This window comes from Dendrobates tinctorius, unplaced genomic scaffold, assembly GCF_039654945.1.
Source record: "Dendrobates tinctorius isolate UK_male_01 unplaced genomic scaffold, ASM3965494v1 ptg000016l, whole genome shotgun sequence".
In the NCBI taxonomy this organism is placed as follows: domain Eukaryota; kingdom Metazoa; phylum Chordata; class Amphibia; order Anura; family Dendrobatidae; genus Dendrobates; species Dendrobates tinctorius.
Window position 1 is genome coordinate 59447335 of NW_027361684.1, and position 18597 is coordinate 59465931.

Below are 18597 nucleotides of genomic sequence, written 5' to 3' on the forward strand. Positions count from 1 at the left end.
AAGTATTTTTTTTGTGAAAAAAAGTTAGATGTTCATTTCTTTTTAAATATTAAAAAAAATTTCTGTGACGCACCTAATGGGTTAATAAACTTGTAAATAGAGGAAGGCACCGCGCTCACAGGAGGATAACGTAAAAGTGAAAGTCCTGCCTTTCACACATAAGCCCGATAGTCAAAGCTTGCAGGAGATGAAAATCTGCACAGCAAGATACACTGATGATTGGTAAAGGACTTGTACAAACTTACCCTAGCTCTGCTGAATGAAGGTGCTGTGCTGATCACAGTGAAAGATCCACAGAAATGCTGGAAAACCAGGTGAGAAGCTGGGAGGATGACGTGAATGACCAGCTGACTGGGGTGCAAGTAATGAAGAGAGCTGGGCAGAGCCAGGATAGCTCCGGCCGGTAGCGTCCTGGATGCACAGCTGAGGGGGGCCGACACTGTCCTGCACTGACAGCGTGTGACGTAGCCTCAGCCTGTGACGTCACACGCTGTCAGTGCAGGACAGTGTCGGCCCCCCTCAGCTGTGCATCCAGGACGCTACCGGCCGGAGCTATCCTGGCTCTGCCCAGCTCTCTTCATTACTTGCACCCTAGTCAGCTGGTCATTCACGTCATCCTCCCAGCTTCTCACCTGGTTTTCCAGCATTTCTGTGGATCTTTCACTGTGATCAGCACAGCACCTTCATTCAGCAGAGCTAGGGTAAGTTTGTACAAGTCCTTTACCAATCATCAGTGTATCTTGCTGTGCAGATTTTCATCTCCTGCAAGCTTTGACTATCGGGCTTATGTGTGAAAGGCAGGACTTTCACTTTCACGTTATTATCTGTGAATCCTCCTGTGAGCGTGGTGCCTTCCTCTATTTACTTATTTAACCCTTTTTTGGCAGAACAAGCACAGCTTCTGTCTAGGCACCAGCAGCCCTCCTTTTCTATTGGTAGCGCCGGTGTATATCTGTATATGGGTAAATAAACTTCTTGAATGTGGTTTTGAGCACCTTAAGGGGTGCAGTTTTTAGAATGGTGTCACTTTTGGGTATTTTCTATCATATAGACCCCTCAAAGTGGCTTCAAATGTGATGTGGTCCTAAAAATAAAATGGTGTTGTAAAAATGAGAAATCGCTGGTCAACTTTTAACCCTTATAATTTCCTAACAAAAAAAAATTTTGGTTTCAAAATTGTGCTGATGTAAAGTAAACATGTGGGAAATGTTAGTTATCAAGTTTTTTGTGTGCCGTATCTCTGTGATTTAAGGGCATAAAAATTCAAAGTTGGAAAATTGCGAAATTTTCAAAATTTTTGCCAAATTTCCGTTTTTTTCACAAATAAACGCAAGTTATTTGAATGAAATTTTACCACTAACATGAAGTACAATATGTCACGAGAAAACAATGTCAGAATCACCGGGATACATGGAAGCGTTCCAGAGTTATGACCTCATAAAGGTACAGTGGTCAGAATTGTAAAAATTGGCCCGGTCATGATTATTATTATTATTATTATTATTATTATTATTATTATTATTTATTGTTATAGCGCCATTTATTCCATGGCGCTTTACATGTGAGGGGGTATACATAAAAACAAGTACAATAATCTTAAACAATACAAGTCATAACTGGTACAGGAGGAGAGAGGACCCTGCCCGCGAGGGCTCACAATCTTCAAGGGATGGGTGATAATACAGTAGGCGAGGGTAGAGCTGGTCGTGCAGCGGTTTGGTCGATCGGTGGTTACTGCAGGTTATAGGCTTGTCGGAAGAGGTGGGTCTTCAGGCTCTTTTTGAAGGTTTCGATGGTAGGTGAGAGTCTGATATGTTGTGGTAGAGAGTTCCAGAGTAGGGGTGATGCGCGAGAGAAATCTTGTATGCGATTGTGGGAAGAGGAGATAAGAGGGGAGTAGAGAAGGAGATCTTGTGAGGATCGGAGGTTGCGTGCAGGAAAGTACCGGGAGACGAGGTCACAGATGTATGGAGGAGACAAGTTGTGGATGGCTTTGTATGTCATGGTTAGGGTTTTGTAATGGAGTCTCTGGGCAATTGGGAGCCAGTGAAGGGATTGACAGAGGGGAGAAGCTGGGGAATAGCGGGGGGACAGGTGGATTAGTCGGGCAGCAGAGTTTAGAATAGATTGGAGGGGTGCGAGAGTGTTTGAGGGGAGGCCGCAGAGCATGAGGTTGCAGTAGTCAAGGCGAGAGATGATGAGGGCATGGACTAGGGTTTTTGCAGATTCTTGGGTGAGGAATGAACGGATGCGTGAAATATTTTTGAGTTGAAGTCGGCAGGAAGTGGAAAGGGTTTGGATATGTGGTTTGAAGGAGAGATCAGCATCAAGGATTACTCCGAGGCAGCGAGCTTGTGGGACTGGGGAGAGTGGGCAGTCATTTACTGTAATTGATAGGTTCGTAGGGGGGGTCACGTGAGATGGGGGAAAGATGATGAATTCTGTTTTGTCCATGTTGAGTTTCAGATATCTAGTGGAGAAGAAGGATGAAATAGTGGACAGACATTGAGGGATTCTGGTTAGTAGGGAGGTGATATCTGGTCCAGAGATGTAGATCCGTGTGTCATCAGCATAAAGATGATACTGAAAGCCATGAGATTCTATGAGCTGTCCCAGGCCAAAGGTGTAAATAGAGAACAGCAGGGGCCCTAGGACTGAACCTTGTGGGACTCCGACAGATAGGGGGCGAGGTGAGGAGGTGGTGTGTGAGTGGGAGACGCTGAATGTCCGGTCTGTTAGGTATGATGAGATCCAGGAGAGGGCCAAGTCTGTGATGCCGAGGGATGAGAGGGTCTGTAATAATAGGGAATGGTCCACTGTGTCAAAGGCAGCCGACAGGTCCAGGAGGAGGAGGACAGAGTAGTGTCGCTTGCTCTTGGCAGTTAAGAGGTCATTGGTGACCTTAGTAAGGGCAGTTTCAGTGGAGTGGTGTGACCGGAAGCCAGATTGTAAGCGGTCGAAGAGGGAGCAAGAAGAGAGATGGGAGGACAGTTCAAGGTAGACGTGTTGTTCCAGTAGCTTGGAGGCGTATGGGAGAAGTGATATAGGGCGATAGCTAGATGCAGAGGATGGGTCAAGAGAGGGCTTTTTGAGGATAGGTGTGATGGAGGCATGTTTAAAGCTTGAGGGGAAAACACCAGTTGTTAGTGATAGGTTGAAGAGATGGGTTAGGGTTGGGATGAAGACTGTGGTGAGGTTTGGGATGAAGTGGGATGGGATCGGGTCGAGTGCACAGGTGGTGAGATGTGATCTTGAGAGTAGAGTGGAGAGTCGATCTTCTGTAATGGTGGAGAAGTTGGTTTTGAAGGTGGAGGGCTGGGAAGTCGGGAGGAAGGGCTCTGGGGGTTGTTGACCAAAACTGTCCCTGATGTTATCAATTTTCTGCTTGAAAAATGAGGCAAAGTCTTCAGCTGAGATGAGTGGGGAGGGAGGAGGTGCTGGGGGGCGGAGGAGAGAATTGAAGGTGTTGAATAACTGTTTAGGGTTGTGAGACAGGGAGGATATGAGAGATGAGAAGTAGGTTTGTTTAGCTGTGGCGAGTGTGGTCTTGAAAGTAGTGAGGGACTGTTTGAATGCGATGAAATGCTCGTTGGAGTGGGATCTTTTCCATCTGCGCTCAGCAGCCCTGGAAGCTCGCCTCAGCTCTTTGGTCAGGCTGGTGTGCCAGGGCTGTCTGTTGATTTTGCGAGTTTTGGTATGTGTAAGTGGGGCAGCGGATTCCAAAGCTACAGCTATTGTGGTGTTATATAGAGCGGCAGCGTCATCCGCATTGTGTAAGGAACTTATATCTGTAAGAGGGAGGAGGGATTCGGAGAATGAGTGTAGGTCAAGGTGTTTAAGATTCCTGCGAGGGTGTGAAAGTTTGTGGGGTGGGGATTGTAGACATGGAGTGAAGAGGGAAGAGAATGTGAGCAGGTTGTGGTCAGAGAGAGGAAGAGGTGAGTTAGAGAGGTTAGATAGGGAGCAGAGGCGGGTGAAGATGAGGTCCAGTGTGTGGCCATCTTTGTGGGTGGCTGTAGAAGACCATTGAGTGAGGCCGAAGGAGGAAGTGAGAGATAGAAGTTTAGTGGCAGCTGAGAGGGAAGTGTCAATGGGGATGTTGAAGTCGCCCATGATGATAGTAGGGATGTCCGCGGAAAGGAAATGAAGTAACCAGGTGGTGAAGTGGTCAAAGAAGGTGGTGGCTGGCCCTGGGGGGCGGTAGATGACAGCCAGTTGGAGGTTGGAGGGGGAGTAGATGCGCACAGAGTGCACCTCAAAGGAAGGGAGGGTAACAGAGGGTGGCAGTGGGATTGGGGTGAAGGAGCAGGTATCTGACAGGAGAAAACCAACTCCTCCACCATGTTTGCTGCTGGGGCGGGGGGTGTGAGAAAGGTGGAAGCCGCCATACGAAAGTGCAGCAGGAGAGGCTGTGTCAGAAGGGGTGAGCCAGGTTTCGGTGATGGCGAGGAAGGAGAGTTTGGTAGTAACAAAAAGATCATGGATGTAGGAAAGCTTGTTGCAGACAGAGCGAGCGTTCCACAGAGCTCCTGTTAGTGGGACTGGGGAAGCGGGGGCTGGGTGAATGGGTATAAGGTTGGAGAGGTTACGGAAGGTTGTGATAGAGCGTGGATGGGAGGTAGAAATGACTGTGGGAATGTGGTGAGGAGGACCAGGATTTGGAGAGATATCACCAGCAGTGAGAAGGAGCAGAGAAAGTGTTAGCAGGTGGGAGCAGGAGAGGGCATGAGGGGGCTGTCTGTGTTTGGAGACAGAGGATTGTATGTTAAGGAACAGTTTTGAGGCGGAGGTGAGGTGGATGGGGAGGATTGAAGAAGAGATGAACAGTTCCTTACTAGGAGTAGGGATTAGGGGAATTAGCAGAAAGTGAAGGATTATAGGGGTGAAAGTGAAAACAAACAGAAACATTGTTTACAGTTACTGTGTCCAGTTACCTTCAGTTCCCTTCTGGTCCAATTCTGGTTTTAATTCTTAAATTAATCTTCACACTTCTAGCACACACTTATAGCAATCACAATGCAGACTGAAGTCTATGCAGACTTGTACTCTGCAATATATGTACAACTAAGGGCAGTCAGGTGTGAAGCAGAGAGGAGTGGTCTCTGCTCATCTTGGCCAGACAATTAAGAGTGGACCAGATGTATATGATCAAGCCAGAGTAAACAAGGTCATAAATAACACTGGGGTAAGCTGGGGTTAGCTGAAAGGCATACCATGTGAATGCTAGGTGCAGAGGCAAGTCTATGTGCAAAGCTGGGTGACGCACTGTGTGTCCTTCATAGACAGACAGCAGGAGAGCAGGAGAGCTGGGTGGATGGACATACCATGTGAATGCTAGGTGCAGAGGCAAGTCTATGTGCAAAGCTGGGTGACGCAGTGTGTGTCCTTCATAGACAGACAGCAGGAGAGCAGGAGAGCTGGGTGGATGGACATACCATGTGAATGCTAGGTGCAGAGGCAAGTCTATGTGCAAAGCTGGGTGACGCACTGTGTGTCCTTCATAGACAGACAGCAGGAGAGCAGGAGAGCTGGGTGAACGTGCAAACCACCCTTGGGGGTGAAGGGGTTAAGGAGAGAGCCTCAGTTTTAACATTTTTAGTACCAGGTCTTAATAATACCACAAAATCAATACTAGAAAAGAGTAAAGCCCATCTTGTTTACCTTGTTTATTTCTCTTGGTTGCCTTCAGAAAACTAAGATTTTTGTGGTCCATGATAACAATGATTTTATATTTAGCATCTTCCTTTGAAGTGGCGACATTCCTCAAGAAACCATTCGATTGCCAACAATTCATGATTACTGAAATAACTCTGAACATCTCATGCACACAATTTTCAAACCAGATGGATTGTTACTTAGCATCAAAGTCATCACCAGATATTAATAGTGTCTCTCCAGAGTATTGAATGCTATCTTCCACCCATGCCCTTCGCAAGTGGTGAAGTGATCCAATGGGTTCCTAACATCAGGTTATAGAGATCAGTGAAAAATGGGAGAGGATACTATAATATTTACTATAACTTTAAGTTCTCAGTAGAGTTGAGCGAAACGGGTCGAAAAATTTCAAAAGTCGCCGACTTTTGGCAAAGTCGGGTTTCATGAAACGAAACCCGACCCTAGGATGAGGTCGGCCACGAGGTCGGCGACTTACGCGCCAAAGTCGCGTTTCAAAAGTTTGTTTTGCGCTCTTTTTCAGCCAATCAGGATCCACGGACACTGAGGGCAACGTGATGACATAGGCACGGGTCACCACCATCTTTCAGAAGGGCATGCAAGTGATTGGCTTGCTTTGGGGGGCGTCACAGGGGGTATAAAAGGGCGTGCACGCCGACCGCCATGTAACTCATGCTGATCTCAGAATAGGGAGAGCTGCTGCTGCTGATGATTTTGTAGGGAGAGCGTTAGGCAGGGAAGAAGACACCAAAAACTGCTTCTGCTGCTAGCGATTTTGCCTGTACAACACACCAGTCACTGTGTGTGCAGTGCAAGGGGAGGCTATATAGTGGTGGATCAGTGGTGTTGGTTGTTGGGCTGCCTTCTAAGGCTTCCTGACATTCCTGCATTGCTGTTTATCCACTGCTCCGCAAACTGCTTTTTTAAAAGCAATGCCAATTTTTTTTTTTTGTCCTGCTGAGAAGAAAAAAAAACTGCTTCTGCTGCTAGCGATTTTGCCTGTACAACACACCAGTCACTGTGTGTGCAGTGCAAGGGGAGGCTATATAGTGGTGTATCAGTGGTGTTGGTTGTTGGGCTGCCTTCTAAGGCTTCCTGACATTCCTGCATTGCTGTTTACCCACTGCTCCGCAAACTGCTTTTTTAAAAGCAATCCCAATTTTTTTTTTTGTCCTGCTGAGAAGAAAAAAAAACTGCTTCTGCTGCTAGCGATTTTGCCTGTACAACACATCAGTCACTGTGTGTGCAGTGCAAGGGGAGGCTATATAGTGGTGTATCAGTGGTGTTGGTTGTTGGGATGCCTTCTAAAGCTTCCTGACATTCCTGCATTGCTGTTTACCCACTGCTCTGCAAACTGCTTTTTTAAAAGCAATCCCAATTTTTTTTTTTTGTCCTGCTGAGGTACTGAGCGTGCATTTTTTCACACCATACAGCGGTGTACGCTCCTCACACAGTACCGTGTAACAGCTGTTATCACAGCCACAGTGAAGCTATCAGTGTGTCACTCTGTGAGAATAAAACGAGGACATGTTCCGTTCTTACAGACCTGCACTCTAGGGAGATTCCTATTCTGCCCAATTCTACATACACCTTGTAGTTTGTGATACACTAGCCAATTTCTGCCTGTGACATAGCGCTGTGATATTCAGTGGGCCTCACACAATCCATAAGTGTCCAGTGTCCACAAGTGTGTGCAAAATTCAAAATCTCCCTTATCCTCTAGTCACTTTGGTCACAGCTGTGCCATCGAGCCTGCCACATAGCGCTCAGATATTCATTGGGCCTCACACAATCCAAAAGTGTCCAGTGTCCACAAGTGTCTGCTGAAATTCAAAATCTCACTTATCCTCTAGTCACTTTGGTCACAGCTGTGCCATCGAGCCTGTCACATAGCGCTCAGATATTCATTGGGCCTCACACAATCCAAAAGTGTCCAGTGTCCACAAGTGTGTGCAGAAATTCAAAATCTCCCTTATCCTCTAGTCACTTTGGTCACAGCTGTGCCATCGAGCCTGTCACATAGCGCTCAGATATTCATTGGGCTTCACACAATCCAAAAGTGTCCAGTGTCCACAAGTGTGTGCAGAAATTCAAAATCTCCCTTATCCTCTAGTCACTTTGGTCACAGCTGTGCCATCGAGCCTGTCACATAGCGCTCAGATATCAGTGGGCCTCACACAATCCAAAAGTGTCCAGTGTCCACAAGTGTCTGCTGAAATTCAAAATCTCACTTATCCTCTAGTCACTTTGGTCACAGGCACAGCTGTGCCATCGAGCCTGTCACATAGCGCTCAGATATCAGTGGGCCTCACACAATCCAAAAGTGTCCAGTGTCCACAAATGTCTGCAGAAATTCAAAATCTCCCTTATCCTCTAGTCACTTTGGTCACAGCTGTGCCATCGAGCCTGTCACATAGCTGTCAGATATTCATTGGGCCTCACACAATCCAAAAGTGTCCAGTGTCTGCAGAAATTCAAAATCTTCCCTGTCCTATAGACACCTTGTACCTTGTTTTACATACTATATAGTTTGTTGGATTTTGTCTACATTTCTACCAAAAATGAGGAAGGCTGGTGGAAGAGGCCGTGGAATTGGGCGGGGGTTGGCAGCTGGTAATGATGGTGTTGGTGGTGGATCTGATGGTAGTGGCAAGAGCAAATTAGGACCGAATGCAGGAGGTGTTGAGCCTGCGTCATCGTCTGGCTACATAAGGCCTCGAACGCTTAGTTTTCTAGGAGTTGGCAAACCGCTTTTAAAGCCAGAGCATCAGGAAAAAGTTTTGTCTTACATTGCTGACTCAGCCTCCAGCTCTATCGCCTCCTCTTCTTCAGTTGTAAAAAGTAAAAGCACTGAGTAGTCATTGGAGGCTCATGTTCATGAACCACACCTTTCCTTGTGTCCTTCACCCCAACCAAGATTGAAGGATGACGCAGGCCATACTACTGATTACTCCATGGAGCTGTTTTCACATACCATGCCTGGATTATCAAGTGAAATGGTGAATTACCCAGGCCGAGATGAATCTGACATGGAGTGCACTGATGCACAGCCGCTGATGGATGATTCTGCTGGTACATTCACTCAGAGCACTACATTGTCCTCGCAGTGTACAGAGCCAGATTCTGACCCTGATGAGACTCAGGTGCCCCTTCCCGCACACTATACCACCATACACGGTGACACAGAGGAAGGTGCACATGACATAGAAGAGGAGGTGATGGATGACCCAGTTGTTGACCCAGATTGGCATCCATTGGGGGAAGAGGGTGCTGCTTCCAATAGCTCAGATGAGGAGCATCCACAGCAGACATCGACATCGCAACAGCTGTTATCTGGCAGGCCCGGAGCACTCCAAAGACAGGTTCCAAACATCAAAAGAGTTGCTGGACAGCTTGTCCAGAGGGTCAAAAGATCACAGTGTGCTAGGCCGCAAAATGTCTGCCAAAGTAGGAAGAGTGCAGTGTGGCACTTTTTTGAACAAAATCCTCATGATCAGGCCAAGGTTATCTGTAAGAAGTGCGCAAAGACCTTTAGCCGAGGGAAAAATCTGAAAAATTTGAATACCAGTTGCATGCTTAGACATTTAACCAGCATGCACTTGCAAGCGTGGACACAACACCAAACCTCAAGTGCCACATGTGCAACTGATCACAACGAAGGTAGTCAGCAACGCTACATCGTTTCCCCCACTGTAAGCCCACCGGTTAGCACAGCAGCAAATGTTGAGGTGTCGTTGCAAGGCCACAGCAGTCAGGGAATCCCACTGTTATATCAACGAAAGACTGATTCTAGGCCATCAGAAAGAACACCAACTCCATCACCATCATCAACCCTCTCTCAGTCTGCCCTGTCCACCGCTACTTCCACCATATGCAGCTCTCAAGTCCAGCTCACCCTCCCAGACACTATGAGTAGGTCAAGAAAGTACTCAGTCTCTCATCCGCGTACACTGGGTTTGAACGCCCACATTGCCAAACTAATCTCGTTTGAGATGATGCCCTTTCGGTTGGTGGAAAGCGCAGCTTTCCGCGAACTCATGGCCTATGCAGTACCACGCTATGACCTACCCAGTCGCCACTTCTTCTCTCGAAAAGCCATCCCAGCCCTCCACCATCATGTGAAAGACCGCATTGTCCATGCACTCAAGCAGTCAGTGAGCGGAAAGGTGCACCTCACAACTGATGCATGGTCCAGTCGGCATGGCCAGGGCCGTTACGTGTCCATCACTGCGCACTGGGTTAATGTGGTGGATGCAGGGTCCACAGGGGACAGCGGTGGTGGGACAGTGCTGCCTAGCCCACGGTATAGGAAACAGTTGGCTGTAGGCGTTCGACCCTCCTCCTCCTCCAGAAGCGAAAGCTCGTCCACAGAGCGCAGTTGTACGAGCACTCCATCTGCAGCTGCCACTGTTGCACACGAGGTGTCCCCCTATCGAGCAGCTAGTGGAAAGCGTCAGCAGGCAGTGTTGCAGATGATGTGTTTGGGCGACAGACACACCGCCGAGGTGCTGGCCGAGTACTTTCAGCGACAAACTGAGTCATGGCTGGGCAGTGTACATCTTGAGGCAGGCAAGGTAGTTAGTGATAACGGACGGAATTTTGTGGCAGCCATAGCCCTTTCAAAACTCAGCCACATACCTTGCTTGGCTCACACCTTGAACCTGGTGGTGCAGTGCTTCCTCAAAAATTATCCGGAGTTAACAGCCCTGCTCCAGAAGGTGCGAAGACTGTGCGCGCACATCCGCCGGTCGCCTGTACACTCCGTTCGTATGCAGAAGCTGCAGCGATTGCTCCACCTTCCCAACCGCCGCCTCATTATCGACATTGCAACAAGGTGGAACTCCACCCTGCACATGGTGGAGCGGCTGTGCGAGCAGAGGCAGGCCATAATGCATTTGTGGGAGGATACACGGCCAGGCACTTTGAGAGCAGACATGGAGTTGACTTGGTGTGCAGTGGTCGAAGCTGAAAGACCTCTGTAAAGTCCTTCAGTGTTTTGAGGAATGCACACGGCTGGTAAGTGCAGACGACGCCATCCTAAGCATGAGCATCCCACTTATGCGTCTGCTCATGCAAACTTTGATGCACCTTAAGGAGCAGGCTTCTGCAGCCAATGTTGATGAGGAGGAAGAGGAGGAGGGAATCCTTGATGACATTCAGCCATTGTCTGCTCAGGGACCTCTCCTGGACGAGGTGGAGGAAGAAGAGGAGGAGGAGGAGGATGATGGGGATGATTACTTAGGGGAGGAGGATGCATCTCGTGGGGCAAGTGAAAATGTTGGCGTGGCAAGGTCTGGTACAGGGTTTGTGCGTGACTGGAGGGATGTGGATTTGCCAGAAAGTGCTCCTCCAACCAGCACTCGCAGTGCATCATTGACACCGGGAACATTGGCCCACATGTCAGATTATGCCTTGCAGATCCTAAAAAGGGACCCCCGCATTGCCAAAATGATGAACGATGACGACTACTGGTTGGCCAGCATCCTGAATCCACGCTATAAAGGCAAATTACAAAACATCATGCCACAGGAGAACCTTGACCTAATATTGGCTAATAAACAAGCAACTCTGGTAAATCGGTTGCTTGAGGCATTCCCAGCACACAGCAGCGGTGATGGTTCTCACACGAGCCGTACGGGCCGGGGGCAGCTTGGCAGAGGTGTTCGTGGTGCACACAGCAGAAGTGGCGTTGGAGACAGGGGTTTCATGACAATGTTGTGGACTGATTTTTCAAGTACCGCTCACACAACTGGTAATACTGCATCGATGGAAAGTGACAGGAGACAGCAGTTGTCAACTATGGTTACAAACTACTTTTCCTCCCATATCGATGTTCTCCCACACAGGTCATTCCCCTTTGACTATAGGGCCGCTAAACTGGACACCTGGCCTGAATTGGCACAATATGCCTTACAGGAGCTCGCTTGCCCAGCTGCAAGTGTGCTATCGGAAAGAGTCTTCAGTGCAGCTGGATCAATCCTGACAGAAAAAAGGACCCGTCTGTCAACCCAAAATGTGGATGTTCTAACCTTCATTAAAATGAACCACGCATGGGTTTCCAAGGATTTTGTCCCACCTTCCCCTGATGACACATAGGGTGACAGAAAAATGGCTTGCTTTGGTCCACCTCTTCCTGGGACTTGACCTATTTCACCTTTTGCGTCAGCTGAATGTCCAACATCAACATATGCCACTTTCTAAAACTCCCTAACTGTGCTGCCTCCCCCCCATGGCCGGGGTCACCACCTAGCGCACGACACCGTGCGCGTGCCGTTGCCCTGGACAGGTGGGTAGGCCGACTCTTGGGCGCGGGCACTGGCACAGGGTCCTTCATAGTGCAATCAAGTGTCTCTGACGGTGGTGGTGCACACCCGCCGTCAGACACACCGCCGTACTATGAGGGGCCCAGTGCCAGTACCGACGCCCACGAGTGGGCCCCCCTTACTTGGGCAGGGCCCCAGCATTTGCAATCTTTACCTCTCCCTGCTACTCCGCTGTGTAGTCTGAGCTGTCAAATCCATACTGTGCCTGACACCGTCTGAGCCTGCCTCCTGATGTATAGACATATATTTTGAATGTGTACGCTATCCATACGTGTTATCTGGGGATACGGTACCCTTTCTAACCTTTGTGCAATCACGTGCAATCCATACTGGGCCTAACACAGTCTGAGCCTGCCTCCTGATGTATAGACATATATTTTGAATGTGTACGCTATCCATACATGTTATCTGGGGATACGGTACCCTTTCTAACCTTTGTGCAATCACGTGCAATTCATACTGGGCCTAACACCATCTGAGCCTGCCTCCTGATGTATAGACATATATTTTGAATGTGTACGCTATCCATACATGTTATCCGGGGAAACGGTACCCTTTCTAACCTTTGTGCAATCACGTGCAATCCATACTGGGCCTAACACCGTCTGAGCCTGCCTCCTGATGTATAGACATATATTTTGAATGTGTACGCTATCCATACATGTTATCCGGGGAAACGGTACCCTTTCTAACCTTTGTGCAATCACGTGCAATCCATACTGGGCCTAACACCGTCTGAGCCTGCCTCCTGATGTATAGACATATATTTTGAATGTGTACGCTATCCATACATGTTATCCGGGGATACGGTACCCTTTCTAACCTTTGTGCAATCACGTGCAATCCATACTGGGCCTAACACCGTCTGAGCCTGCCTCCTGATGTATAGACATATATTTTGAATGTGTACGCTATCCATACATGTTATCTGGGGATACGGTACCCTTTCTAACCTTTGTGCAATCACGTGCAATCCATACTGGGCGTGAGAACGGCTGGCGAGCTGTTAAGCAAGCTACAGCACCTGTGGTTTGCACACGTAAGTTTTTCATTTTTTCAGGAATGACGGTTAGGCCTAATTCCGGAACTGCGGTTGACCTACACTTACTGGGAAATCATTGTTCGCGGGTAATAATTGTAATCAGTGATCCCCATCACTAACGTTGTTCAGCGGGTTATCTGCACCTGTAAGCGACAAACGCTGGCCTTTTCAGTGTAGCGCACATGCAGCCACGGACATGTAAGGGCATGACACACCAGTTATTGGCCAATCTCATGTGCCAGAGCCTCACGTGTCCCTCTAGTAAGCCGGACTCGGACCGCGGGGCATGACGGAGTCTCGTTCGTTAACGGAATTAAGCTTGCAATGTGTGCATCTGTTCTGTAGCTGGCATGGTTGAGGTTTCCCAGGTGGAGTCGAATTTAACCGTAGGCTCCACTCCTGGTGGTGCCCTTCTGGACATTCCTTTAAGGTTCAGCTTTGCAACCATACTGCCCATGTAAAACAAACACTTTGCCTTCATGGACGCTGTTTGGAGGGTCATGACTCGTGGGAATAACGCCGCCCAATCAGTTAACCTGCTAGAGAGATCGTTCGTTGCTCCCAAGCATGACATCACACTCCCTAGGAAGAAGGTAATGCCACTGTGGCGACCGTACTCCTGGGGGCGACACAAGTGCACTGATGCCCAGCCACTGCTCGATGAATCTGCTGGTACATTGACCCAGACCACTACATTCCCCTCGCACGCTACACGGCCTGAATCTGACCCTGATGAAACTCAGGTTACCCTTCCCATATACAGTTCCATCTTACACGGTGACAAAGAGGAAGCTGCAGATGAAAGTGCAGGTTCGGCCCACCCGCCATCAGACACACCACCGTACTATCAGGGGCCCTGTGCCAGTGCCGTCGCCAACGAGTGGGAACCCCCTGCTTGCTCAGGATCACAGCACTTGCAAAGTTGAAATACTGTGCAGTGAGATGGAAGATGGGGACGACGAGGAGTCCAGACAAGTACAGGGATTCCCTAGCGAGGAGACTTATTTGATTGTTTTCAATGTTGGGACAGCAATTTTTGGGGAGCACTATACTCTGGAGAATGATAGATGGGGCCCACCATACACTGGAACATTCCAAAGGTGGACATCAGACACTGGAGCAGCATTTACAGGGCCCATTATACACTAGAGCATTAGAAATGGGGCCCATTATGTTTGGAGCATTATTTGGGCCCATAAGACAGTGGAGCTTCATCCATGGGGACCAACATATACTGTAGCATTATGTGGAGCTCATCATATACTGTTTCAAACATTATATGGGACCAATGATTCTGTATGGAGAAATAGATGGGCCTCGTCATGAGATGTAAAAAGTGAAGTATTTTTCATTGTACTATACCGCTATTTCTCTGCCGTATCGGAGCATGATGAGTTGTGGTATGTGTTAAAGGGGCGCTCTTTCGCCCAGGGCACATGAAAACCTGCAGCCAGCCCTCCCCCCCCCACAACTTTAGCCAAATAACCCCCATTTTACAGTGCGTAACTTGTATTATGAAGTTAATTAAGGTTGACAAGCTTAAGTAAGAAGAATTGATGCTTTTGGCATTCAAATGGGCACTGTAGGTGTGTTTCCTGTCCTCCTCTCACTGCCGACTTTTATTCCCCATTGACTTACATTGGGTTTCTTGTTTCGGGACGACCCCGACTTTTCAGTATAATCGGACGATCTTGCTCGACCCGACTTTTGGAAAAGTCGGGTTTCACGAAACGAAACTCGACCCTAAAAAACCAAAAGTCGCTCAACTCTAGTTCTCAGTAATCAATACATGGTCTTAGGCCCAGTGTCTGACCTGTGATGGCCCAGGTATTGACAACCACTGTACAAGGTATGATAATCTGAAAGATATCATAGCTGCATAACATTATGGGGAAGTCCACTAAAAATGACAATAGCCCACTCTCTGATGCTTCGGCAGTTTGGAAAATGATGAAGTTTTTTATTTTGCAAACTACAAATTAAATGTCAAAATGTTCCAATTTGTGAATTTCAGAAAATTTGACTCAAACTCAGTCCTCTAAATCTCTAATAGTAAGCACATAAATCTTAGGTGGAGGTGCAGAATTAGCCGTGTGTTCCCATCTGCATTCCTGCAACTGGCTGTCAAGATTGATTGTCAAGGACATGGCTAAGTTAGTGGAATCAGGAGGAGGAAACTGTACATTTCTTTCACTTGGTCAGAAAATCCACTACATAAGTGATGGAAAAAGGCCTGCTCATTCCAATGTGAGTGTATAGCTCAGCTCTGATACTCAGTACAGTAATTCGTAGCAGTGCATTTTACTTGCTATTTTACTTTCTGCTAATGATACAGGGTCAGATTCATATAAAATGAGTACAAGGGACTCAGTGAAAAAGTCAAGTATGTAGATTTTTGTAGAAAGAGAGAGATCAAACTAGCTTCATGCTGAAATGAGATAAAGATGAGTCCCAAATGCTGACTCTCAGAATCAGATGAATGTGGCAGACCCTCAAGTACAGACGACAACTTTACATAACAGTGAAAAATATTTTATAATCACCTGAATAATAGTCATGTACATTCACCTTGAGTGGGATTGGTCAAATGAAGTGCTTCTGTGGCTTGGGCTTGGGTAGTTTCACAATTCTGAAGCCAATATGCAAGATACTGCACAGGTCTTGCATTTAATTTAACATTGATTGTAGAAAATCTGTATTTACCGGCCTGTTATACTGTAATGTAGCTCTGTTCATAGTAACTCTTAATTGGGCTCTTATGGACAGGCTTTGTACATGCCACTCCTCAGTGATGCACATATCTTAGAACAGGAGGACCAGGGTGTGGGGGTGCAAGTTGAGGTGGAGAATGAAAAAGTCACCGACCCAACTTGAAAAGCGGGCATACAGAGCAAGGCTAGCAGCACTGAGGAGGAGAGATCAGCTGCACCGAAACTGACAGGAAGAGGCAGTGGGATGACCAGAGGTACAAGGAGGGAAACCATTCTTCAGATCACTGACACTTGTGCATTTCTCCATCAAAGAGTTAGATGTTTCCCTATTTTGAGACTTTTTAAAGAGAATTCTAAGACAATCAAAATGGCCATTTGCAACCTGTGCCATGCAAAGATTCACAGGGGCATGACCACTGTGAACATAGCCACCACCAGCATGGTTAGGCATGTGTCATTTAAGTATCTGACTCTTTGGGCTGAATGCCAGGTCCACCATTGGTGCCATCGGGTGACACCACTGCATCTTCCCCTGTGATAGAAGCTTCCTAATGCCCTGTCCAATACACTGGTGCAGATGCCTCCTGCCCTGCACCTATCCTTGCACATTCTGACTTACCATCATCAGGCACTTCCAAATACTTGTCCCAGCACAGCATTCAGCTGTCACTACCCCAGGCCTTGGACTAAAAAAGAAAGTTCCCAGCAACCCACCCACAGGCCTAAATGGGCACATTTCCATGCTGCTTGTCATGAAAATGTTGCCATTAAGGCAGGTAGACAAGAAGTATGGCTTCAGCTATCCATCAGTATAGGTCCCCAGCTGCTACTTTTTCTCCCAGTGTGGCATCCCCACCTAGTACAAGCACGTGTCCAGAAACATTACCCGTGCCCTTACCAACATAATTACTGGCATTGTCCACTTAACTGATATGTGGACAAGCTCTTGTGGCCAGGGACACTACATTACCCTGATGAACATTGTGGAGGCTGGTGCCGAGTCACACCCTGACACAGCGCATGTACTCCCAGCACCGAGGATTGCTGGTACTACTTCTATCAGGGTTTCCTACACCTCCTACAACAGTTCCTGCACCCCATCCTGCTCCTCCTCATTCTCCATCTCCAATGTGTTATCTGAGAGCAAGGCAGCCACATCAGCCGGAAGCTCTGCAGCACTGCCTCAGCGAAGCAGCAAAAGGCTCTGCTGAAGCTGATTTGCCTAGAAGTTAAACCGTACGCTGCAGCAGAGGTATATAAAGAAATAACAGACCAGATAGATCTGTTTTTTTGCTGCTGAACCTCCAGCCAGGCATGGTCATGTGTGATAATGGGCGTAACCTGGTGGCGGCTATGAAGCTTGGCAAGCTCACCCAAGTACCATGCTTGGCATGTTTCCTCAACTTGGTAGTTCAGAGGTTTCTGAAAACATACCGAGAAACTGTTCATCTATCCCACTTCTGCGCCTACTTTGTTGCTCACAATTATACATGAAGATTTGCATGTGGACCAGGTAGCGATGGAGGAAGATGTAACAGAGTGACTGTAGCCAGCCCAGCCTCATCTCATCTGCTCAGCTTGGATTGGGTATCAATGAGGAAGTGGACGCTGAGGAGGAGGAAGAGGAGGAACAGGAGCTGGTGGCTAACGCAACAGAGGCTAGCAGCCAGACAACCTTTGTCCCATGTCAATTACATGCATGGGTTGAGGATGAGAATGAGGAGGAAGAGAGGGGGGAGGAGGAGGAGATGGAAAGCCATCATCATGGTGGAGACAGGGAAATGTTGGCTGTATGAAGCTTGACACATATGACTGATTTTATGTACCATTTCCTTTCCCGTAACCCTCAAGTTGCATTCATCTTGGCCAAAAAAGGAGTACTGGTTGTTCACCATGCTACATCCATGATACATGGAGAACTTTGCATTTCTTCTTCCTTGAGGTGGAGAGGTCTTCTAAAATAGCGCTATATCAGAAGGCTATTGTAAAAAATATGTTGAAAAAAATCCCATCAGACAATGCTAGCGGCAGAGGTCAAGCTTCCTTGCCCAACCAAGGAGGAGAGGCCAAGGACATATACAGCATAGGCAGGGGTACACTGTCATAGGCATGGGCCAGTTTCATGATATCAGCCCAGTGCCCAGGGCCTGAGTGGGTATTTTTGACAAGGAGGGAAAAGTTTTTAATGGTGATCTTGCAATATCTGGTGGACCAAATCAGCATACTCTCTAATTCCTCTGCAACTTTCAACTATTGGGTCTCAAAGCTGGACACCTTGCATGAACTGTCTCTTTTTGCCTTAGAGGTGTTGTACTGCCCTGCCGTTAGCATCTTAGCTGAATGGGTTTTTAGTGCTGCCCAGGGTTCATAACAGATAGACACTTTTGCTTGTTAACAGAGAATGCTCACTGTCATAAACATGAACGAAGTCTGGAATAGCCCACACTTTTCCACACCACCAGATTATATAGTAGTAGCACATTTAGTGTTTGTATTATTCAATATTTTAATGAGACCTGCCAGTTGTTGCCTTTCAAGGGCTTATGGAAGACCCGCCTCATAATTTCTGTCTGGCTTTACACTTTCTGCAAAGTGTTTATAACTTTAAAAGTAAATCAGCTACACTTGCAAAATATTTAGTTCAAATTTTTTTTTATGGATTCAATGACTCATCCATACAGTTTAACATGGTCATTGTTGCATTTTGATGGTATGTAAAACTTACAAAAAGCATAGAAAAATATTTTAGGATTAGATTATTCATTTCTTACCCATACAATATTCAGTGTTCTGGGGTGTGTGTATTTTTGTTATGTATAACACTCAAATAACATTTATAAATTTTGCT

The 18597-nt window shown here is 47.3% G+C and overlaps 1 long non-coding RNA gene across 1 annotated transcript in view; it reads left to right on the forward strand.

Annotated features, from left to right (window-relative positions):
• The first annotated feature begins 492 nt into the window (after window positions 1–492).
• The window catches only part of LOC141078219 (uncharacterized), a 31282-nt gene continuing 13177 nt past the window's right edge, over window positions 493–18597 (forward strand). The window contains exon 1 of the long non-coding RNA XR_012227718.1: window positions 493–701. This is a non-coding gene — a long non-coding RNA (uncharacterized lncRNA). The remainder of the gene's footprint in view (window positions 702–18597) is intronic.